The 25,640-nt window shown below is 46.6% G+C and overlaps 1 protein-coding gene across 20 annotated transcripts in view; it reads right to left on the bottom strand.

Annotated features, from left to right (window-relative positions):
* RAPGEF1 (Rap guanine nucleotide exchange factor 1) overlaps positions 1-25,640 on the bottom strand; it is a 157,810-nt gene that overhangs the window by 77,756 nt on the left and 54,414 nt on the right. Inside the window, exon 1 of one of the 20 annotated variants that reach the window (XM_074394592.1) lies at positions 534-3,857. The exons of the other annotated variants lie outside the window; for them this stretch is intronic. The gene's annotated coding sequence lies outside the window, so the exon portion shown is untranslated. Of the gene's footprint in view, positions 1-533; positions 3,858-25,640 lie in introns of those variants that run through there. 20 annotated transcript variants of the gene reach the window in all.

Here is a 25,640-nt window from a genome sequence, read left to right as displayed (position 1 = left end):
GCTGTCAGAGCAATTTTCTAATCCATGCGACTTCTACCCTGTTAAGTAAGCCCAAAAGTAGGTAAAGCAGAACAAATGGGGAAGTCTGGGCAGGATGCACGAGTTCTCTGGTGGTCAAAGATCTTCAGGCTTGGTGAGCCAACTTCCGCTTTCTCCACTGTCTGCCGACATGAGATGCTGTCTGGGCAGGCATGGGGTTGAGGAGCTGGCAAGATTCACAACTGCACCATCATGATCAGGGTGGAACTAGGGTAGACAACTGAGGTGTGGAGGTTGATTACCAAAAAGCCCTTTCGAGTTCTTGCAAGGGCAGGGACCAATTAAGGGCACCTCTGCCTATGGGCTGTTGATGGAACTCAGGAGGTTTATTATTGCACTCACAATTCTAGTCTGCCTTGGGCACAGCTGGGAAACCATGTCAGCACCTACCAATAAATCTTCCTCCTCAGGGTATCAGCCTCAGAACAGCCAGATCTAGCACAAGACGCCATAAATCAGGCAGAGAGAAGACATTCTTTCAAATGACAACCAACCTTCTCAACGATGGAAATTGAGGACAGCACTAAGTAGAACAGTATGTTTGTCACCTTCTTCTTGAAACCTTGGGTTAGCAGCACAGGCTTCAGGTGATTTTCAAAGTCATTCACACTATGCCTCTGAGTGTTGAGGAAGTTCTTTAATGCCTTGTGATAGCAGGGTGGGAGGAAACAACAAGTGACCTCACATGAACACTATTAGGGAAATCTTTTTTTTTTTTTTTTTGAGACGGAGTTTCGCTCTTCTTACCCAGGCTGGAGTACAATGGCGCAATCTCGGCTCACCACAACCTCTGCCTCCTGGGTTCAAGCAATTCTCCTGCCTCAGCCTCCTGAGTAGCTGGGATTACAGGCACGTGCCACCATGCCCAGCTAATTTTTTGTATTTTTAGTAGAGACGGGGTTTCACCATGTTGACCAGGATGGTCTCGATCTCTTGACCTCGTGATCCACTGCGCCCGGCCCTATTAGGGCAATCTTAACAGCTCCAGACACACAGACAGACAGACGTAGTCTCCCTGCCCCAACCACCTGGGGTGGAGGGGGATGCGAAGGGAGTGCTCCCACATGACTCCAGCATCTCAGGCAGTGTCGCCGACCACTCTCTTGCTATTCCCCTGCTTTTCACACTTAGGGAGTTACACTGCAGATTTTGTGTATGCGCCTTTTTAGTAATTCTCTAGAACTGAAATTAAAACAAAAAATGTAAAGATTTCATACAAACACATATACAAGTTACAGGGAATGAATAAAATCCATGCATCCACCACCTGGCCTATCAAACAGAACTTTCTGCAGTAATGGAGGTGGCTGGTACCTGCACTGTCTAACACAACAGACACTGATAGCTACTGAGGCCTGATTGTGGCTGCTGTGGCTGAGGCACCAAACTGTGAGTTAACTTGTGTAATTTAAACAGTCTCCGGGGCTGATGACTGGCATACTGGACAGTGCCGCTTGAGAAGCAGCTGGATTCCACTGGTGCCACCATGTGCTCCTCTGCAGCCACATCACTTCCCTATGGGTAGCCCGACTCTGACTTTCGGACTCACCATCCCTTACTTTTCAGGATAGTTTATATCGACATATACACTGTAATTCCTAAGTCTGAACTTTACATAAGTGATGGCATATTGTAAAGATTCTCACGCTCTTGGTTTTTTTACTCAATAGCAGGCAGTGCTTTCATTTTCAATGCTGAGAAATTCCATAGATTTCATAATCCCAGCTTTATATCTGATCTGTCAGTGGACAGTGGGTTGCTTCTAGCATTTTTGCTTTCATAAACAATGCTGTTCATACCTGTCTCATATATGTCTCCTGGAACACATGCCAAGAGTCCTCTAAGAGTGGAATTGCTGCATTGTAGGCCATATGCCACATTTATTCTTACAGATATTGCAAAACGATTCTCCCAAGTGGCTCTCCCACTTTCCAGTCCCACTAGCAAGGTTAGGAGAGTCCAGATTACTCCATATTCCTCCCAGCACCTGGGGCTGCCAGACGCTTACACTTTCCCACATGGCCATGTCTAAGCAAGGACACAAAAGTCCTGCTTCACCTGGAAATGCCATAAGCTGGTGTATTTTATTGTGATCTATTCAATCCGTGAGAGCAACTTCCAGTTCACCTGAACTTACAGACATGAAGCCTCAGACTCTTGCTCTATGTGGCATTTACCCCAAGGTCAGAGACTCCCAATGACTAATCTGCTAGTCATTTCTTCCAGAGGAAGGGTGGCTTACATGAGCTCACAAGCCATTTTTGTATAAATGACTGTGATGTTACCAACAGCGGCCACTTTCTTGGGTAACCATCGCAGGCTGCAGATCTGGCTGTCGGATGGATGTCCTTCTCTACCGAGAGAAAGAGGATAGCTGGAGGAGAGGATGTAGCCTGCTCACAGAACACCAGAAAACCAAACAGAACAAAAATACACCAAAGCCAACCCAATTTCTTCCAAAGTGGTCTGCCAAGTGCCAACATTTCATTCTTAGATTTTTAACTTGCCCCTTGGCCAGGCTGAACGATGGTCTCTGCCTGTTGCTGACAAATGTGGCTATCACTTGGCCTTCTTTCTGTGTCACTTGTAGCAGCAGCTGGGATCCCAACTTAGCAGTGGTTTCTGTCTCAGCCTAATCTCTCACCAGGGATGGGGGTGGGTCTCTAAACATCAACCACACATGGGATCACAAAGTCAAGGGCAACAGGGACAACTTTGAGGCAGCCAATCTAGAGAAACGCTGTGGCTTTTAATTCCTCACTCCCTATGTTATACTGGGCTCGGAAGTAGGGCAATGGGAAGGATTTAGAGATCACTTACTTAATCCACAGTCTCCATTTTCCAAACGCATAAAAAGGACAAACGGAGTGGTGGTGTGATTGGGGACATTAGGAAGGGCTTTCTTAAAGATGAGAATTTCAGATTTTTTAAAAGTTCACTTGTCTAGGATTTTGTGGACTGCAATATAAAGATGGAGACAGAGGGCTGTGGGCATGACAGGCGGCACAGTTGAAGTCTGTGTTTTTTGGTGTTTTTGTTTTGTTTTAAATCTATTTATCTTGAGACCAGTTTATGAGACTGGCTAATTTTTATATTTTTGGTAGAGACAGGGTTTGGCCATGTTACCTAGGTTGGTCTTGAACTCCTGGGCTCAAGTGATCCTCCTGCCTTAGCCTCCTAAAGTACTGAGACTACAGGCATGAGCCATCACGCCAGGTCTGTGTGTCTTTGTTTTAACTTGAGCCTGGCCACTAACCTGGGCAAGCTTTTCACCTGAGCCTTCGGTTCCTCACCTAGAGAAAAGGCACAGCCACAGACCCAGCTCCTTCCGTAGGTTAATGGGGATTAAACATGACCGGTGTGTAAAGCGTGTAGCCAAGGACCTGCTACATAGCAAATACTTAATAAATGGCAGCTACTATTGTCATGAGATAATCTCACCAGGTCTCTGCCAACACTTAAAAAGGCAAAAGCTAAAAATAACTCCAGTCTAGTCAAGCCAAAAGCAAACTGGAGTTATATTTTTCTAATGACTTTCACATTAAAAAGATCCTGTCTTACTTAATATAGAACTATTCCTGTTAAAACAGAGGGAAAACAATATTTGAAGTTTTGCAATTCCAAAGGGTCTTTTGCCATGAAAATCCGTTCCTACTACCAAATTGTTGAGGAAGTCTGCTGGATATTTATGACACTGCTAATGGAAATATTAAGCCTATCTTTAAAAAAATTTTTCAATCTCATTATAAAAATCCAAGCACTGTAAAAATATATAATGCAGAAGGTAACAATTTCTCATAACTCCACATACAGTAGAACTATTCCTCCCCCCCCCCCCGCCGCCTTTTTTTTTTTGATGGAGTCTCATTCTGTTACCCAGGCCGGAGTTTAATGGCATGGTCTTGGCTCACTGCAACCTCTATCTCCCGGGTTCAAGTGATTCTTCTGCCTCAGCCTCCTGAGTAGCTGGAACTACAGGCGTCCACCACCACACCTGGCTAATCTTTGTATTTTTAGTAGAGATGGGGTTTCACCATGTTGGCCAGGCTGGTCTCAAACTCCTGACCTCATGATCGACCCGCCTTGGCCTCCCAAAGTATTGGGATTACAGGCGTGAGTCACTGTGACCGGCCTTCACATTGTGTTTTTTTAAACAACAAGCCATTGTGGGCATTTTCCCATGTGAGTGCAGTTAATGGTTGCATGACGCTCTGCTGGACGGCGACCACAGTATATTTAGGCAGTCAGGCCCCCAACTGAATAGATTCTAACTTCTGCTCTTCAAACAATGCTGCATTGACAAACACCCTAATGCTGGCCAGTCTGCGCTCTTGTATGATGAGATGAGACAGACTCCTAGGGATGGAGTTGTTAGGTCCAGAGGATGAGCTCGGGGCGCTTGATGCGATATGGTCCAACTGCCCCGCACTGAGCTGAATGCTGCCAGCAGTACCTGCCCCAAAGAGTGGGGTCCTGGATGGTGGCAGAAGGGGTGAGGCACAGGAGGGAGTCTGAGCCCCGGGGCCTACTTGCTAATGCAGGAAACCAAGCTTTGCCTTGGATTTGGGTTCAGATCTGACAGAGCCACCCTTTACATTTTACTTGTATAACTGGTAAGCATTACAAAGAGATTCAGAATTGGACACCTCACAAAAGGCAACATTCAAGTGGCCAATAAACATACAACAAGGTGCTCAATGACATTTTCATCAGGAAGCAGTACATTAAAAGGAACAAAACAGGGAACACTAAAAAATAAATAAATAAAATAAAATAAAATTTTAAAAAAGGCTCATGCCTGTAATCCAAGCACTTTGGAGGCCACGGTGGGCGGATCACCTGAGGTCGGGAGTTCAAGACCAGCCTGACCAACATGGTGAAACCCCGTCTTTAAAATATAAATAAATAAAATAAAATAAAATAAAATAAAAAACAGGAAACACTATTGGTGAGGACGAAGAGAAGGGGGCTCTCTCCCCTGCTGCTGACTGACAGCCACCCACTATGGCTGAACATATGCTTCCTCTCCAGCGCAGTAACTCCACTCCAAAGAACGCCTGTGTGAATTCACCATCAGACACGTACCAGAATATCACAGCAACGCTCTGCGAATGCCTGTTGACAGCAGGATGGGTGAACCATGGCACCTTCGCACAGTGGAATACCATGCAATCTACACACATGACATGGATGGTTCTCATGAATATAGAGAGAAGCCAGATTCAAATGGGGAGTAGTGGGGTGGTTAAGTGGCAGGGGACATGAGGCAGTGGGCTTCTGAGGTGATAGTTTATGGCTTGTTTCTTGATCTGGGAGTTGGCTGTACCAGCGTGTTCAACTTGTGAAAATCCTGTAAGCTATATACTTAAGATATATGTGTGTATTTTCTTTTCCTTTTTTTTTTTTTTTTTTTTCCTGAGATGGAATTTCACTCTTGTTGCCCAGGATGCAATATAATAGCGTGAGCTCAGCTCACCGCAACATCCACCTCCCAGGTTCAAGCAGTTCTGCTGCCTCAGCCTCCCAAGCAGCTGAGATTACAGGCATGTGCCACCACGCTCGGCTAATTTTGTATTTTTAGTAGAGATGGGGTTTCTCCGTGTTTGTCAGCCTGGTCTCAAACTCCTGACCTCAGATGATCCGCCTGCCTTGGCCTTCCAAAGTGCTGGGATTATGGGCATGAGCCACCGAGCCTGGCCAAGATATGTGTATGCACTTTCTGATGTATAGTATATTCTAATAAAAAGGTGAAATAAACTAGATACAAAGGTCTAAGGTTCTTGCAGGCGCAGCAGCTCATGCCTGTAATCCCAGCACTTTGGGAGGCCAAGGCGGGTGGAAAACGAGGTCAAGAGATCAAGACCATTCTGGCCAACATGGTGAAACCCCGTCTCTACTAAAATACAAAAATTAGCTGGGCACGGTGGCGTGCACCTGTAGTTCCAGCTACTCAGGAGGCTGAGGCAGAATTGCTTGAACCCAGGAGGTGGAGGTTGCAGTGAGTCAAGATCGCATCACTGCACTCCAGCCTGGCGCCTGGTGACAGAGCGAGACTGTCTCAAAAAAAAAAAAAAAAAGGTCTAAGATTCTTTTTTTTTTTGGAGACAGAGTCTCACTCTGTCACCCAGGCTGGAGTACAATGGCACGATCTCGGCTCACTGCAACCTCCGCCTCCTAGGTTCAAGCGATTCTCCTGCCTCAGCCTCCTGAGTAGCTGGGATTACAGGCATGTGCCACCGCACCCAGCTAATTTTTGTATTTTTAGTAGAGACGGTGTTTCAACATTTTGGTCAGGCTGGTCTTGAACTCCTGACCTTGTGATCCACCCGCCTCGGCCTCCCAAATCACCAGTAAGTAAACATTTTCCATCTCTTCTCCCTTACTGTATGAAAAATTCTAGGAACTTAATATAAATACAATCGAATCCTATAATTTTTTATGTTTAACCAAGATTGAATCAATATATTTTTAACAAAAGTATCAATTTCATGAGGTTAACCTAAGAATTAAAACCAGTACTCAGTCAGTGAATCTTTGGGCATCTCATCTGTGCAGTGAGGCCCGACCCACCCGGCCTACTCAACAGATTACACCAGCCATTCTCTCTTCTCCCCACCACCAGGTCTTCTTCTGCTGTGTGTCCCTTCATGTCTGCACATACACACGGTAGATCTCCCCCATCTGAAAAACCCAAATCCTTTTCAGCCCACCTTCTCCTTCAGTTACTCCCACATTTGTTTCTCTAAATAGCAAAATCATTTGAAAGACTAGGTTATATATGCTGTCTACAATTCCTTTCCTGTTAATTCTTTTTGTTTTTTGTTTTTTGGAGACAGAGTTTCACTCTTGTTACCCAGGCTGGAGTGCAATGGCGCGATCTTGGCTCACCGCAACCTCCGCCTCCTGGGTTCAGGTAATTCTCTTGCCTCAGCCTCCTGAGTAGCTGGGACTACAGGCACGCGCCACCATGCCCAGCTAATTTTTTGTATTTTCAGTAGAGACGAGGTTTCACCATGTTGACCAGGATGGTCTCGATCTCTTGACCTCATAATCCACCCGCCTCAGCCTCCCAAAGTGCTGGGATTACAGGCATGAGCCACCGCGCCTGACCCTCCAAAGTGCTGGGATTACAGGTGTGAGCCACTGCGGCCTGCCAAGGCATTCTTATTGCCACTCAACAGATGAGGAGACTGAGTCACAGGTGGCTTCCTGCTCACCTTGGGCAGGCCTCACGGCAGCACTGCAGTCCCAAGCTATGGAGGGGACCATCTTCCTACACAGACATGTTACCCCTTTTCCTCCTCCATGGCAGCTGGTACAGGGACAGAGGTTGCTGGGCAATGGCCTCAAGAAATGTCACTGTGCAAGGTCTGGAGATGGAATGTATGGAAGAAGAGGCAGTCTTCTGTTGTTTGAAGGGAAGAAATCTCTACGATCACAGCTTCCCAACAATGCAAACTGATTTTCTCTGAAGGCAGGGACCATGATCGTTCAAAGTGGTACTGCCACGTCCTATGGCTATGACATGGTGGCAAATAGGAGCAGTGCTCATCATCTCTGTTTGGGCTTAGAACAGTCTACCCACGTATTCCTGCCCCACCCATGTCTCAGATGGAAGGGAAAGGCCCTCATCTTGTGTGACGCTGAGTCAGTTGGCCTCCCTGGACCTCGTGTTTTTCTGCTGTAAACTGGGAGCGTGATCCTTACCTCGCTGGACCGTGGGGAGGACATCATACAGTACTGTACATACAGTCACTTAGCCCAGTCCTGGCACTCAGTTAAAACATTTATAAATGTCGTCTGCCGCCACCAGATATTTCAAAGATATACCCCTCTTTGGGATAAATGCCACCATCTTTAGTAGATGGTAAAATAACAGTTTACTCTGAGTAAAAAGCTGTTATTTCTTAACACAACTGGCTTTAAACATAGAGAAAAATTCCAGTAACTTAAGCGTCTCATATGATTGAAACAGAAGCCATAGCCCCTGTCAGGTAAACTTTTCCATGTGAACAAAGTCTGAAGATGATATCCTGGGCGCCCCTTCCCTACCTGCCAGGAAAGCCTTCGGGACTCAAAGCGGCTTCCCTCCTAGAGCCCAATCAAGTGGTTAAATCAGCGGCGGCTGTTTTTAAACTTCCCCTCAGAAATTTTTTAATTAGACATAAAAATTTAGACTGTTAAAAACTTACAATTTAAGCCAGGAGTAGGGCTTTAAACATGTGGGGAGCTCTAGGCATATGCTCGGTCCTCATGCTAACACCAGAGGGAGGTATTCTCATACCACTCGACAGATGAGGAGACCGAGTCACACGGGAGTCACGGACCTTGGCCACGCTCACAGGGTTAAGTTTAAACCTTCCCTTCCCTCCCATTTTCACAGATGAGATGACTGTGGCCCCAGCAGGTGTCCAGTACCACTCACGGCAGCCTGTGTCCATGGTGGCCTATTCCCAAGGAAGCGTTTCTTTTCCATCACCGTTAGGCGTTGACCTAGAGATGAAAACCACAGCCTTCACAGGCTTCCCGAGATGTGAGTTAGTCATCTCTCAGCTTTACTTCCAGTGACAAAATGAAAAAACGAGTGATGGTAAAATACAGTTTGCTCTGAGTAAACCACAGAGCAGAGGCCAGGGCACATCTCATCTCCTGGAGGCAGAGACCACACCTGGCCTTGATCTTTTAGATGGAGTTGTTTGGGGCAGCCTCCTGGCTCAGAGGAACCTGCATGTTAAGGACGGCTGCCAGCCTGGGAGGGACAGGTGGAGGCAGCACGCCATCTCAGCACTCCAACGGTGCTCCGCTGGGGACACAGTCTCCTGCTCTCCGGTGCGGTGCCACCAGCAAAGCAGCTAGTCTGGGGGCGGGAAGGCCTATTTAGCTGGGTCTGGGCCACAGCGATGGAGCCCTGTGGGATGGTGGGCAGGAGGCAGCAGCAAATGGTTATCAGCCCACCTCTGCTGCACTAGCCCTGCTCAGAGACTCTGAGAACTCACAATCCGTCAGACCATCCTCTGGGCCTCCAGAGGAAAAACAACATTTTCACTTGTCAGTGAGCACATATTCATGTATTTATCTCCCAGACAACATGTAAAGGAGCTGGCAGCCATATCCCCAGCAGCCTGGGACACTGCAGCAGGAGCTGATGGGCAGAGAAAGAAGACAGTGAAGGGACAGGAGTCACCTGAAAAGTCCCTTCCCTCCCTATCACTTTAGGGAGGCAGGCTGCACCAGACAGTGCAGGGCAGGCACTGTGCGGCATCCTCATTCATCCACCCCTTCACTTCATAAACATTTCCACGCTGAGTACTCGCAAGGTGTCAGGATCAGAAGGAAGCCCAGTTTACCACCCAGCACCGCCCCCCACCCCCAAAACGAGGGCAGTCCAGGCTCCTTCCTCCGAACTGGCTGAGAAAGCGTCAACTTGCCTCCCCCAACCCTTTCTCCTCCTGAGTCAGCTCTGACATGACACCCAAGCGTGCAGAGGGTCAGGATAGAAGAGCTCACCACAATGCTACTGATACCCGCCAACTCTTACTATGGAGCTACTGGCCTAATCCCCACGGGAGGCTCCTGAGGGCCCTTGAGGTTCTGGGACTAAAATCAAAGGTCCTGCTCATTTAGGCAAAACCAGAATTTCAATGGTTTAGGGCCTAAAATTCAATACACTTCATGTCCAGTCGAATGTATTGGCCCCCACTATACTATAGGGGGTTGTATCAGGTGCTGAATAATACAAGGCCCTGTTCACGTGGAGCTGGCAGCAATGACAATGTCCATACAGCCACAACTAGGACGCCTTCTTGTGCAGGGAGCACCCAGAACCCACGGCAGGCGCTGAACAGGTCTCGTGTCTCACTGAAGCCTCCCAGGGACCCTCCAATACAGGTACCACTGTCTTCATGCCACAGACAGGAAGTGACAGACCCTAGATTTGAATCAGTTCTGCTTCACACACCAGCCACACAGTCTAATTTAGCAGAGGGAGGGGTGAATAAGTACCCTAAGGATGGTTAAAACAAAGCAGAAGCCAAGTTCAGAGGAAAGAGGGCTCATGTCTGCTCTTGTCCCTGGGGGAATTTTTTTTTTTTTTGAGACGGAGTTTTGCTGTTGTTACCCAGGCTGGAGTGCAATGGCACAATCTTGGCTCACCGCAACCTCCGCCTCCTGGGTTCAAGCAATTCTCCTGCCTCAGCCTCCCGAGCAGCTGGGATTACAGGCACGCACCACCATGCCCGGCTAATTTTTGTATTTTTAGTAGAGACGGAGTTTCACCTTGCTGACCAAGATGGTCTCGATCTCTTGACCTCGTGATCCACCCGCCTCGGCCTCCCAAAGTGCTGGGATTACAGGCGTGAGCCACCGCGCCCGGCGGAATTTTCTTATTTCCTCAGGTCAGTGTTCCACTTAAGTCAGCACCCACTCAGCACGGGACACTGGGCTTGGCTAGGGTCACCACCACCCTGTCCCCACCCTGGCTTCCGACGCAGATGTCACGCAGATGCCACAATCTTGGGGTAGGCTCCTCTTCCCCCTTTTGAAGCCAAAGCCTAGCAAATACGCTGTTTATTAAGCGTGTTCACAACCTTGATCGCCAGGGGAGCAAGTCACTGCAAGAGCAGAAGACAAGACTTTCTGGCCAGCACTGCTTGTAAAAGTGAATCACACCCTTCTGGAAAAGCCCAGGACCAAGATGGCTGGTTCACAGCAGGCGCACATCAAAGACCTCCAGCTGTGGCTGCGATAGTACCTGGGCTAAAAATACTCTCAGTGCAAAACCTCGGGACAGTTTCCTGGCCTCAGGGAAGAGGCCACACTGGCTCACTCAACTTGGGAGGTGAGATTATGAGTGGAACCAAGACACTATTTTTAAACAGCCCCAAAAATTATGGGTTGGGGAGGAACATATATTTCAGTGATGCCTGGAACTGCCGACATTTGGCTAGAAAGTGGGGAAGGGCATCTTCCTAAGTCAGAAAGGCCTCCTGTTCTCACGGCCTTTATGCCTTAGCAGTCTGTGATCAGTTACAAAATGGCCTCGCCATATTGATTACAGAGGCTCCTCAACCAAGTGCTTTTAAAAGACAGCCACGCCCTTCCCTGGATCTTGCACTCAGCCAAATAGCATTCCTCTGATTCCCTCCAAATTACCTCTCTCATTTAACACTCTCTAAACCCCACACTATCCAGGGAGTACCCTTAGGAAAAATTAGGGGCAACCTAACTTTAAAAACTCAGTTGTGGAGAGATCCAAGATGACTGATCAGTAGCAGCTCGGGATTGTAGCTCCCAGTGAAAGCGCAAAGAACGAGAGGACGCCACACCTTCACATGAATTCTTGTTGATCACGCACCAGGAGATTCCCAGCAGAGGAGCCCCACAGGTTGCCAGCGCGACTCTTGTGACCGGCGAGGCGGTTTTGCCGGCGCCTTGGAGCGTCGGTTCTTGGTGCAGAGTCAGAAAAGCACCATCAATCTTAACGCCTCTGATTTAGTCGGCGCAGTGGGTTGCTCAGATTTCGGCGCTGAGAATCAGTAAGTTGGACGTCCACTCAGAAACCCAATTACAAAGACGGTAATTATAAAGACCACAGATGGATAAATCTACAACGAAGGGAAGAAAACAGACAAAAAAGGCTGAGAATACCCAAGATCAGAACGCCTCTCCCTCAGCAGGGGATCACAGTTCCTCATCAGCAACGGAACAAGGCTTGATGGAGAACGAGTGTGTTCCAATTACAGAAGCAGGCTTCAAAATGTGGATAATGAGAAACTTCTGTGAATTAAAAGAACTTGTTCTAACCCAATCCAAAGAAACTAAGAACTTTGAAAAAAGGTTTGACGAAATGTTAACAAGAATACACAATTTAGAGAGGAAAATAAGTGAATTGATGGAGCTAAAAAACACAATATGAGAACTACGTGAAGTATGCACAAGTTTTAACAGCCGAATTGATCAAGCAGAAGAAAGGATATCAGAGGTCGAAGACCAACTCAATGAAATAAAACAAGAAGACAAGATTAGAGAAAACAGGATAAAAAGGAACGAGCAAAGTCTCCAAGAAATATGGGACTATGTGAAAAGACCTAATCTACGCTTGATAGATGTACCTGAATGTGATGAAGAGAATGAATCCAAGCTGGAAAATACGCTTCAGGATATTATTCAGGAAAATTTTCCCAACCTAGTAAGGCAGGATAATATTCAACTCCAGGTAATACAGAGAACACCACAAAGATATTCCTCAAGAGCAACTCCAAGGCACATAATCATCAGATTAACCAGGGTTGAAATGAAGGAGAAAATGCTAAGGGCAGCCAGAGAGAAAGGTCAGGTTACCCAAAAAGGGAAGCCTATCAGACTTACAGCACATCTCTCAGCAGAAACCCTACAAGCCAGAAGAGAGTGGGGACCAATATTCAACATCCTTAAAGAAAAGAACCTTCAACCAAGAATTTCACATTCAGCCAAACTAAGCTTCATAAGTGAAGGAAAAATAAAGTTTTTTGTGAACAAGCAAGCACTCAGAGATTTCATCACCACCAGGCCTGCTTTACAAGAGCTTCTGAAAGAACCACTACACATAGAAAGGAACAAACAGTATCAGCCTTTCTAAAAAATACCAGAAAGTAAAGAGCATCAATATAATGAAGAATTTACATCAAGTAATGGGCAAAACAGCCAGCTAATATTAAATGGCAGTATTAAACTCACATATATCATTATTAATTCTAAATTTAAATTGACTAAATCCCCCAATCCAAAGACAGACAGGTAATTTGGATAAAAAAACTAAAACCCATCAGTATGCTGCATCCAGACCCATCTCACATTCAAGGATACACAAAGACTCAAACCAAGGGATGGAGAAAGATTTACCAACCAACCAGAGAGCTAAAATAAATAAATAAAAAGCAGAGGTTACAATTTTTGCCTCTGATAAAATAGTCGTTAAAGCAACAAAGATCAAAAGAAAAAAAGAAGGACATTATATAATGATAAAAGGATCAATGCAACAACAAGAAGAGCTAATGATCCTAAATATATACGCACCCAATACAGGAATACCCAGACATACAAAACTAATAAAGAGACTTAGACTCCCACACAATAATAGTGGGAGACTTCAACATTAATATTAGACAGATTAATGAGGCAGAAAATTAACAACGACATCCAGGACTTGAACTCAGATCTGGAACAAGTAAACGTAATTAACATTTATAGAACTCTCCACTTTAAATACACAAAATATACACTCTTCTCAGTACCACATCATATCAACTTAGAAGTTTAAACAAAATGTTGGTTGGCTCCTTGTTTGTTATTCTCTGCCCTCATTTTCTTTCATGTCTCCATTATTAAGGACAATTATAGGCATACCCATATTTAGACTGCATTCTAGCCCAGGCAATAAAGCAATACCCCCATTCTCTCTCCCTCTTCCTCTTTCTCTCTCTTCTTTATTCTTTTTTTCTTTCTAAAAACAAAACAAAACAAAACAAAAAAAAACTCAGTTGCTTCATTCTAGAATCTTCAGAGCAAGAAACCATGCTTGTTTTTCAAGAGGGAATCTCACTTTCCATTGCTCTCCCTCAGCAGCTGTATCCTTTAAGTCTCCTGGAAAGGAAGTTCTATTTTAAAGGCCCAAATCCTCCCACAGGAGGCAGCCTCCTGCCGTCTGTCTGAAGGCCTACATCTCAGCCCGCCAGGGAGGAGGCACTGGCCACACGGCGGAGAGGCAAAGCAGAGATCTGTCTTTTCCAAGTCAATTGTTTCCAATTAAAAACCAAGTCCAGGCTCTAGGTCCACCTGCAAGACTGGGGTTCAATGTGGCTGAGCGCCTCCAACCAGCCTGACAATGCAAAGCCTTTGCTGCCATGGGGGTTCTGGGAGACACAGAAAAGCAGGCCCTGCATTCAGGTGGTCTGCAGCTGCCAAGGAAGTCAGGCCACAAACCCAGAGCTCTGGCACACTGTGGGGTGAGTCGAATGCTGGGGACATACAGGGGTCACTTTGAGAGATGCAGGAAAAGTTCATGAGTGGAGGCCCCAAAAGCGAGTCTGGTAGACGGCATAGGGTCTGGCTGTGAAAAATGTAGGGCAGGTGAGCTGGGGGAGGTCAGCGCCCTGGAGAGTTGTGGGAACTGGTTCTGGCCACTTAGAGGGTGGATTTGTGGATTATTCCCATTGCTGACATTTACAATGCACAACCCATTCAGCAGTTCCCCAAATTAATGTCATAGATGAAAACATGAAACAGAAAATCTCAGAGGCCATGCATTAAGCCTAATATCGTTTCATGAAACTTACTGCAGTCACAACCAACTTGAAACACTGAAGACCTTTTTCCCTGGAGTGTGGGGTGCAGAAACCCCCTCACTGGGCCAATAGGTGCTGCTGTAGATTAGGGGTCATGTATGGTGGTCAAGACCACAAACCTAGCCCTTAGCCAAAAGCTGCCAAGACACTAGTTAGCCTCCCCTCCTGAGCCTGGAACTAAGGACCATGCACAGGTGCAAAGACACAGGTGGACCATTTCAGAGAAGGAGAAGTAGTTAAGGCAGAGGCTTAAAACCTTTTTGACCCCGGTAAGAAACATATTTTATACAACCAAGTACCCAAAATATATAAAAAATCTAAAGATTTAAATTCTATTTTACTTTTCCACTGTTTGCTATTTCACTGAAAGGGAGAATTTAGGAAAACATAGTGTCTTCATCCTTTGTTCAGCTAAGAAGAGAGGACTGGGCATTGGATGGTGGCATCAGCATCATGTGGGAGGGGTCTGGATGCCAGCTCTTTAGCCTGGTCCAAACCTAATGAATCTGATGAACTGGGGTCTTTGGGGAAGGGGCCCAGGACACCGGGCTTTAACAAGTCCCCCTGGTGGCCCTGCAGCGCTAGAGTATAAGAAGCAGTTTCTGAAGACAAAGGTCTGAGGGAGCAGGTTGAGCTATTAAGATTTTCCACATCTCGGGCCAAAGACAGGGAGGGGCTGACGGCAAGCCCGGCAGAGCCAAGGGCACATGGGAAGTGACAGGCAGGTAGGACCCTTTGACTTCGACAGCAGAGGAAGTTCTAATCTCATTTCAGATCAGAACATTCCTCAGGATAAGTCCCTCCTGATTGGGAAACAAATCTGTAAATGCTGAACCCGGAAACAACCCACGTAGGGGGACGGGGGTGATCACCAGTTCCAGCCACCAAATTCCAACTAAGCAGTCACCCCTACCAAGGAAATTTAGCTGAATCAGGCTCTTTTGGTATAAGGCTCAGAGCACCAGTCAGCCAGTATCTCATGAAGCCCTACTGCATGGGTGGAGTGACAGGCATAAGAACCAGGGGGCCAATGCCACCACCCACCCCTGCTCTTCTGCTTCAGGGCTTGCTTGTTTATATTTGGCTGTAGACTGTGTAGCACCTACTTTGTACTGGGAACAAATGTGCTTTTTGGCTGGGTATGGTGGCTCACGCCTGTAATCCCAGCGCTTTGGGAGGCCTAGGCAGGTGGATCAGGAGGTCAAGAAATCGAGACCATCCTGGCCAACAGGGTGAAATCCCATCTCTATTAAAAAACAAAACAAAACAAAACTACAAAACTTAGCTGGGCGTGGTGGTGTGCACCTGTGGTCCCAGCTACTCAGAAGGCTGAGACAGGAGAATTGCTTGAACCTGGGAGAAGAGGTTGCAGCGAGCCAAGATCTCACCACTGCACTCCAGCCTGGGTGGCAGAGTGACACTCCGCCTCAAAAAAAAAAAAAAGTGCTTTTTGCCCTCAAATAACTGCTCTAAGTCAGTGATTCTCAGGAGAGGAGGGTGGTGGGTCAGAATGACCTGGTGTCTGGTCCGAGAAAGCACACACCCACCCCCCCACCAAAAACCCCACACATGTTTCTATTTATAATCAGAAGAAAGCAAATCTGAACAAAATATTTTTGTCTCTCTCACTGGAATACAGAGTAGATACAGTGATTTTCAAATCAGACTTTCTAAGAGGGACAGGCTGAAACATCAGTGTGTCCCAAATCAGGACTGGGTGAAAAGGCACCATGCCACTTGGCCTAAGGGGCTGGCTCTGCTAGGAGCAGGCCCAAAAGCGAGAGGCTGGGGTCCCAACTGCACTGCTGACCCTGCCCTGTGGATGAACCGTGTCCTCAGTGGAAAGCAGTATCTTTAAAGTTCTCTGAGGACATTCTAAGATGATAATCACCTTTTACATTTAAGATGGACCTGGAATTTTCTAAACAGGAAAACTAATTGTAAATCGATTTGAAGAGAAAGGAATTTGCTAAAAACCCTGGGACCTAAAGCACAGGTCCTCCCCAGACGGTTAGTATGCAGGACATTCCTATCAGCTCCATCTATGTGGGGCTGCAAAAGCCCCTCCCTCACAGAAGGAAGGAGGGGCCAGCAGAAAGCCCAGCGGTGTTGAGTCAGAAACTGCCAAGAGCCACAAAGTGACCATGAAGAAAAACATGCCGCTTCATTTTCCACCAGGCAGAAGGGCCCACTGTGTACTCATCACGGCCTGTTTCCTAAAAGACAGTTGTGTTCTGTAGCTGGTGTCTGCCAGTCCCCATGTGCTTAGATCTAAGGGTCCCTTGATAATAAAAATATGGAACTCGGAGAGCTAGTAGATGTGTTTGCAAATGCATGACAATCCGTGGACAGAATCTATAAAAGAGTCTGTAAAAAGCAGAATTATGGGGGCAGAAAGTTATGTATATTGTTTGAAGTCACCTTTTAAAGCATTTTGGGTTCTAACTTGCTTTACAAATTGCAGCACCACCACAGAGCAGGGATTGAGAAATATCTAGTTTCTTTATAATAATATTTTCATGTTCTTTGTGGTGAGGGTTGAGAGCAGTGTTTTAAAATTTTTCATCAAAACAAAAATGTTAGCACAGAACTATGTGTCCTGAAGCTTGGTTAAAATCTGGGCTGCTTCAAATGGACTTGCCACTTTCAACATTCATTCTGACGGCAATGAGCCAATATCACCTACGAAAAGACCAGTCCGAAATGCTGCAATAGGCGGCTTGCAGAGCACTGTCTTGCTTTAAAATTCTGGCCTCTTACCCAAAGCAGTCAGCCTGAAATGAAAAGGAGCTCAGACGTCTATGTTATGAACGGGCCCTGGTCCAGCTCCCCAACGTGTGAGAAGCCACCACTGTGGTCTCTCTCCCTCAGATACAAGGAGATCTAGGTCTCTGCACTTGGCTCAGAAAAAATCTGTTCCCCTGCATCATTTTCGCTGGCCAGGGCTATAGCTCTGGCTGCTTGGGCCTGGTGGGCACGTGGGGGTGGGAACTGGGGGTAGAGTCCAGTCTGGTGACTGCCTCCCTGACACAGCTCACCTGCTCCAGTTCAGATGGCCTTCCTGCCTTCCCACCATCCCAGTCTGAAGAGAGATCCCTAGAAGAAAAGTCCAATCTGAGCTGGCTGCCTGCTGAGGAAACGCCTGTGTCCCGTCCCCTCAACTCCTCAGAGAACAAGAAACCCTGTGGAGACGCTGGGAAAGCAGACCTGAAGCATCGCTACACGAGTGAGGCCAAAGACCCTTAACCAAGTCTGGAGAGAGGGGCGGGGGTGGCCTTCCCAAGGTGAATGCTTAAACCTTGGTCGGGTTCCCCAAAGCAGACTCCTGGGAGGTGCAGGGACACTGGGGGTTGCAGAGAAGCAGCTGGGAGGGAGGGAGTGCAGAGAAGGCAAGCGTCACAGCCCTTTCCAGCCCTTTCCACAGAGGGTGGTGGCAACTGAGCTATCGCCAGGAGGAAACTGGCTGAAATGGAAGCTGGTAAGAGTTGCTGCACTTGGCTGGATTTGCACTGTATTTCTGGTGGGGGTGAGGTGTGGACCGAGGGATAAGCACGTCTGGAAGGCCCCAGCCCAGCAGCATCAGCTGACAAAGGACTTGACTTGGGGAGGGCAAGAGCCAGGGGCTGGGCGGGGATGTGGAGGAGGGCTCTGCAGGAGCAGAGAGTCCGGAGGCTTCCTGCGGGTGCTGGGACCTGCCGTCCACAGGGTTCACAATGTGTTTTCACCAGCCATGAGAAAGGATTAATTCATAAATGTAAAAATGGTCCCCAACAGGCTGAGAAGCCAACCACCCACAAGCCACCTTCCGCTAAGGGACAAATAACTAATGTACGGTAGTCCTGACGTTTAGATAAAAATGAACTCCCCCAACCTTGTGTTACAGTAACTTGCCACAAGGCAAAACCCAAAGTATGCACGTACCATTATCCTGCCCAGTATCAGGAGAGTCCTTGGGAAGTGAGGGTAGAGAAGAGGAATTTAAGGCAAGGGTTAGTCAGGAGCTAGTCTACCTCTTGCCCCTCGAAAGATAGCCTGTAATTTACTGAGCACTTACTATACGCCAGCCCTGACAGGCAGACATTATTTTAATTGCCATTTTGCAGATGAAGAAACTAAAGCTCAGAGAAAAGAACTTAAGTGTAAAGTCAGTGTGACTGGGAAACAGCCTGAACTTGGACTGCTCAGTTTGACAACAAACTCAGTCTTTTTTTATCTTGCTCTGTGGCCCAGGCTGGAGTGTAGTGGTGTGGTCGTAGCTCACTACAGCCTCAAACTCCTGGGCTCAAGTGATCCTTCCACCTCAGCCTCCCAAAATGTTGGAATTATAGGCTAGCCTCACAGTCTTAATCATGACCCTAAAGTGCCTTCCTTAAGTGGAGACAGTGGCCATGTCTTTTAGAATGGGGAGGTGGACAGCAACAGTGCAATAGAAGGGATAGAAAAGAAAAACGTGGACAGGAGGCAGCCATAAGAACCTTCTGCCCAAATGGAGCATCTTCTGAGGTAGGCATGGGCACCTGCTGGGGGTTCTTCCCAGCGCAACCTCAAGAAAGGGGCAAGGTCAGTGAGGAAACGAAGTGTCCCTCAATGTGCTCCCCTTACCCCAATCTCAGTGCCCACCATGGGACATGGAAAACACCTGTGTGAGGGACTGACTCCCCTTCAAGGCAGCTGAACCCCAAGCACCCTGGCTGTGCTAAGATCTCCGAGACGGACAAGAAAATCTGGGGACACAACTGCCAAACAACGAGAAGACTTAACTTGGCTCCCAATCCAACCACTTCCTTTGATAGGCAGCAGATGCCATCCAGTCACAAAGGGTGGCTGGTGTAGCTAACACATACCTGGAACAAATCTCCTGTCCTTTTGTTCTGTCCCAAGGTTGTCAGGCTGGGATGAAATCCCAAGAAAGAAACCGGGGCATGTGATCACTACCATAGCAGACTGCCAGTTGGGACATCAGAATACATTTCTCTGTCCCCAAGTTAGGAAGTGAGAGGAACTGGCCTTTTGTGTTGGTTCAGCCACTAATTGGTTTTGTCACTTAGGCAAAACACCATTTTTCCAAGCCTCTCTTCTCTTCCACAGGCATTAGCCTAGTCAGTGGTTCTCAAAGTGTGGTCCTGAACCAGCATTGGTGGCAGCCTCAACCAGAGACTTCTTAGAAATGCAAATTCTTGGGCCCCATGCCATGCCTACAGAAGCAGACACTCTGGGGGTAGTCCCAGCAATCTGTTTTAACAAGCTCTCCCAGTGATTCTAATACACACGAAGTTGGAAGATCACTGGCCTAGCTAATGTCTCTTTTGATTGTTTTATAAACCATCCTTCCATACCGTCTCCTATCTGTGATGCTGACTTCATTTATTCAACACGTATTTACAAAGTTTCTACTATGTGCTAGGAACTGGGGACACCAGGGGAATAAACTCATGTCTGCTTTGTGTTTAAGCACTCGACACAATGAATGTGTACATAGCTTGCTGGCTGGTTGTTGACTGAGTTAACAGCACAACTGTATTTTCCAGCAACTTTCCTCTTTAGCCATGATCTCCCAAAACTTACTGTACTTTTAAAATTAAAGAGCTCTGCATACAAGTAGAGATGCGGCCAGGCGCGGTGGCTCAAGCCTGTAATCCCAGCACTTTGGGAGGCCAAGGCGGGCAGATCACAAGGTCAAGAGATCAAGCCCATCCTGGTCAACACGGTGAAACCCCATCTCTACTAAAAATACAAAAACTTAGCTGGGCATGGTGGCGCGTGCCTGTAGTCCCAGCTACTCAGGAGGCTGAGGCAGGACAACTGTCTGAACCCAGGAGGCGGTGGTTGCGGTGAGCCGAGATCGCGCCATTGCACTCCAGCCTGGGTAACAAGAGCGAAACTTCATCTCCAAAAAAAAAAAAAAAACAAGTAGAGATGCAATGTGCTAGTAAATAAAATGTTACTGTATTGCTGTTGATGAAAGAAAGAGATTATTTATTTCCAATTAACAGAAGCACAGAAAGTCAACTGGAAAATTTCTAGAAGGAAATATAGAAGAGTAACATAGATAACATTCCTTTCTCCTAAAACTATTTTAGTGACTCTCAGTGCTCACAGGTCTTGAATGTTATTCTAGGCACAAAATAACAAACACCAAGTGACATTTTTAGCAGTCCATTTTGCTTCAGGACATACACACAGGAAATGCAAAAGCAAAAACAAAAGCTAAAATGCTCTACCCTAAGAGGAAAGACGCAACCAAACTACCATAATATTCAAAACAGGACTAAAATTAGCTTCCTCCCTTACGCTTAAAGGTCTTGCTAAAAACATCTGCCAACAGCTTTTCTTCCTCTCTCCTCTGCCCAAGCAGACCAGTGAGGGCAAATGAAACAGGCTCAGAAGACAAACAAGCGGCCAGCTGCTGCAAAGCTCCACGTTAACAAGAGTCTCGGTCTGCACCAAGCCCGCAAAGATTCATTCCAAGCCAAAACTAAATTCTCCCAAAAACTACATCATGGGATTAGATCCTTTCGAGTAGAAGCAGAAATCAGAGTTCTCATCGAGAGCACAGGTCAACAAACTCTTCTCTGCACTAGTTAAAACAACTCACCTAATACACACAGCTGTTTCTGCTTAGAATTGAGGTCAATGCAAACCACAGAGCTACTAACGTGCAAAGTTACAATGCAATCCCTCCCGTAATAGTAGGTATTTATTTAGGCAACACTAAACACACAGAATAAGACACTTTAAAAGCAAACAGAGTCAGAAGCTCAGAACTCAAGATTTACTACAACGGAGTTGTATTCATTTGGCTCTAAGTTTCCTAGTGGCAAAGGTAAAAAGCTAAATAAGATGGGTTAATTTTGTCCATTAAAAGAAAGTAAATAAACTCACCAGAAGAGGGACTTTTCCTAGCATAACATCCCAGAAGCAATTTCAAGAAGTATGTAAAGTAACTGTGAATCTGGTCTTCAACTTTGCTTTTACAAGATCTATGATGTTCTTCAAATAACGAGTTAATATGTGTGCTCTATAAAAAAATCAAGTCTGATAACTTAATATCAATATGTATTTCTTAGAGAATCTAAACCACTGATATAGCCCAGTGCAGGCGTCCCCAAACTTTTTATACAGGGGGCCAGTTCACTGTCCCTCAGACTGTTGGGGGGCCGCCACATACTGTGCTCCTCTCACTGACCACCAAGGAAAGAGGTGCCCCTTCCTGAAGTGCGGTGGGGGGCCGCATGCGGCCCACGGGCCATAGTTTGGGGACGCCTGGCCCAGTGTGTCGTTTTCAGGAGCGCTAACTTAATATAGATATAACCCTTCAAGAACTTAACAGAAATATATTCTTCCCCATCTATTTTTGGCAGAAGTGAGATAGATGGCAGTCACATCAACACTGAGCTCTGAGGCCCAGTGTTTGCCTCTCAGAGTGGCTGAAGTGCTGATGACTAAGGCGTGACACACACCCCTGCCCACGGGGACTGTCGGCACTGCAAGTACTAGCAGGACTTCAGGGTGCAAAAGGACACCCAATCAAATAACATACCAAGAGGCCAGCCTCTGCGATGGGGGGCAGTGCCGGGGGCACAGGCAGCCCTCTCCCTCCTCAGAGCACCTTTCTTTAGAGAACCAACAATGAAAAGGGAGCCAGGGCTGCACAGCGGAGGCTGGAGGGTTTGGTTTGACCATTTCTCCCTGCTTTTTATGAGTGAAACTGGATATGGTTTAGAAGGGCAGTAGCTAGACAAAACAGGCCTGCAGGAGCAGGACAGATAAAAAACGCAGGAGCTCCTCAGCCCAGAGAAGCAAAGGCTAAGAGGCAGCAGTGACTAGCGGTGGGAAGACATGATGAGAATCCTAGGACAAATATGGCCCCAGGGTGCTGGAAACTCACACGAGGAAATCAGGCTCCCAGTGGGGAACTCATTATTGACAAGCGGTGGGGGGCCCATAAGTAGCTGTATAAAGGATGGATTATACCATATCTCAAGATGCTGCCTCCTTGGAAGCTGCAGCTGATTTCAAGGAAGACAAGCCCAAGGGGCCAGCCCCTGTCCTCCAGTATCCTTCTGTAAAAGAACACTGGGCCAAATGATGTGGGATACCCCTCTCTTCCGCTATGACCAAGGAAACTGTCAGTGCTACAAAAAGGACCCCAGGAGCCACTTTTGGCTTTACCTGATAGGAAGAAAAAGGGAACAGTGGATTAGACGCTCACCAAGGCTGATTCGGATGTTCCCATCCTAATGTGATCTAACTTGGCTTGGATTTTAATAACATGAAATAAGTACCGGTAACAACTTGTGTAAGTCCTTAAATGTTTCGTATTGCCGCATAACGAGGTCCACAAACTGAATGGCTTCCAACACACATTTATCCTCTCCTAGCTTCTGTGGGTCAGGAGTCCAAGCATAGCTCACGTGGGTCCCCGCAAGGCTGCAATGAGGGTACTGCACAGCAGGGAAGGGTCTTCATTCAAGTTGCCCACTTGGGGTGTGGGCAGAAGAACTGATTTCCTCTAAGCTGTTGGACTAAGGTCTCCCAGCTTCTTGCTGGATGTAGGCAGGAGGCCACCTTCAGCTCCCTGCCACAGGGGCCTCTTCCTCAGAGCTAGCCAGGAAGAATGGCCCAGAGGGGGTCAGCTGGCAAGAGGAGTTAGAAGCTGAATCACAGGCCACATCCAACTCCAGGGGAGACAATAAGACAGAAGTGTCAACTGCAGGAGGCAAGAATCTTAGGGGTCACCTTAAAGTCTGCCATATGCATCCAGCCCCTTTACAACTATAAAATCAAACCACAGATATAACTAAACACAATTCAAACTAACTCTCATCCCCAAATTTTGACTAACAATGCTAATTGATGGACGATAAGGACAATGTCTTCTTGAGACTGCACAGTCAGTTCCAGTGTGAATCCAGTATCGGAGACTTAAAGTTATATGGGGGTTCAATATGCTTAACTGTGTGTCACAGTGACAACTCATTCTCTCACCACTTTTTTCTATTGAGTCACTAGACATTGTTGTAGCTTTCCGTTGGCAGAAGTGCCTCATCCACATAATGAAGCTTACCTCTGTTTTTCTTATCAACCTGCCCACTGCAATTAAAGGAGGAGGAGGAGCATACAGTGGAGTATGGAGTAAATTCAGGTGAATTCAGTTGCGCCCATTTGGACAGAGAGACAGAGGGCAGCAAAAGGAGGAAGGAGACACATTTTTAGCGAAATCACTCTCCGATTTAGTCAGAGAGCTTATGATCCTAGGTGAGAGTCAGATGGAGAGGTGACACGACTGCTTCCTCAGTTCCTTCATGCATTCTGGGGTGTGAATATCTCACCTCACTGATTGGACTATGGTGTTTAAAAATAACGATTTTCTTTTTACAACATAGTACCTGAATATAAAACCAATTCCTTCATTTGCTCCAAAGCAGAGGGCAGCAAACTTTCCTTGAAGGGCAAGAGAAAAAAATCACTGGACTTCGTGGGCCATACAATCTGTTGCAACTATTCAACTCTGCCATTTAGGTGAGAAAGCAGCACCAATAATATGTAACTAAAGAGGCATGGCTGTGTTCCAACAAAACTTTATTTACAAAAACAGTCAGCCAGCTGGATTTGGCCAGTTTGCTAGCCTCGCTTTTAAGAAACAGCATGCTGTTCCAACACTGAAATGACAAGTGGCTTTGCTGGTCTCCGACAGGGATTCTCCGTGTGATTTTGACTATCGGCAATTGGTGCTGCGTGGACTTTGCAGACCCACCCTGCTACTACCACCTGTACGGAATGCAGCTCCACTACACAACTGGGCAGCCACATAAGAAGTTGCAGAAATCAACACAAAGTCACCATTCAGGCCGTCCACAAGATGCTGGGTTCCCTCTCTGGTTCTCCCACAGACCTTCCTTGACCTCCTAAACTGGGTAATTAGGCCAGAGCTTTCTGCACAGCACTCACCTCTCTGTACTGCAGGTTACATTTACCGCCTTTGTTTTCCACCAGGCACTGAGAGGATGCCTCCTGGAAAAGGCAGGCAAAGCCTCCATTTGGCTCACTGCTGTATCCCCAATGCCTAGCAGAGTGCTGAAGACTTAGAAAGTCCTCATTAACATGTGCTGATGAAGTAGGAAACCAGGTTTCAGAGTATGTTTTCTCAGGCCCCAAGTACTTTACATTCATAATACTTAAATGTAACTACATATTCATACTACAATGATTTAGTTGAACTATGATGGAGTTCTGATGAAGGGGAAGATCTAAAACAAGGTGAACATTACAACTGTTGAGGTGCTTGCAAAGTAATAAAAACCATGCAAAGATAATAAAATACCGCCGGAGAGAGATCCAAGATGGCTGATCACTAGCAGCTCAGGATTGTAGCTCCCAGTGAAAGCGCAAAGAATGAGAGGACGCCACACCTTCACATGAATTCTTCTTGCTCACGCACCAGGAGATTCCCAGCGGAGGAGCCCCACGGGTCGCCAGCGCGACTCTTGTGACCGGCGAGGCGGTTTTGCCGGCGCCTTGGAGCGACGGTTCTTGGTGCAGAGTCGGAAAAGCACCATCAATCTTAACGCCGCTGATTTGGTCGGTGCAGTGGGTTGCTCAGATTTCGGCGCTGAGAATCAGTAAGTTGGACGTCCACTCAGAAACCCAATTACAAAGACGGTGAATACAAGGACCACAGATGGATAAATTTATAACGAAAGGAGGAAAACGGCCAAAAAAGGCTGAGAATGCCCAAGATCAGAACGCCTCTCCCTCAGCGGGGGATCACAGTTCCTCATCAGCAACGGAACAAGGCTTGATGGAGAATGAGTGTGTTCCAATTACAGAAGCAGGCTTCAAAATGTGGATAATGAGAAACTTCTGTGAATTAAAAGAACTTGTTTTAACCCAATCTAAAGTAACTAAGAACTTTGAAAAAAGATTTGACGAAATGTTAACAAGAATACACAATTTAGAGAGGAATATAAGTGAATTGATGGAGCTGAAAAACACAATAGGAGAACTTCGTGAAGTATGCACAAGTTTTAACAGCCGAATTGATCAAGCAGAAGAAAGGATATCAGAGGTCGAAGACCAACTCAATGAAATAAAACAAGAAGACAAGATTAGAGAAAAAAGGATAAAAAGGAATGAGCAAAGTCTCCAAGAAATATGGGACTATGTGAAAAGACCTAATCTACGCTTGATAGGTGTACCTGAATGTGACGAAGAGAATGAATCCAAGCTGGAAAATACGCTTCAGGATATTATTCAGGAAAATTTTCCCAGCCTAGTAAG

This window comes from Saimiri boliviensis, chromosome 2, assembly GCF_048565385.1.
Source record: "Saimiri boliviensis isolate mSaiBol1 chromosome 2, mSaiBol1.pri, whole genome shotgun sequence".
Taxonomy (NCBI): domain Eukaryota; kingdom Metazoa; phylum Chordata; class Mammalia; order Primates; family Cebidae; genus Saimiri; species Saimiri boliviensis.
The sequence above is the reverse complement of the archived record's forward strand: the minus strand, read 5'-3'. Positions and strand labels throughout refer to the sequence as shown.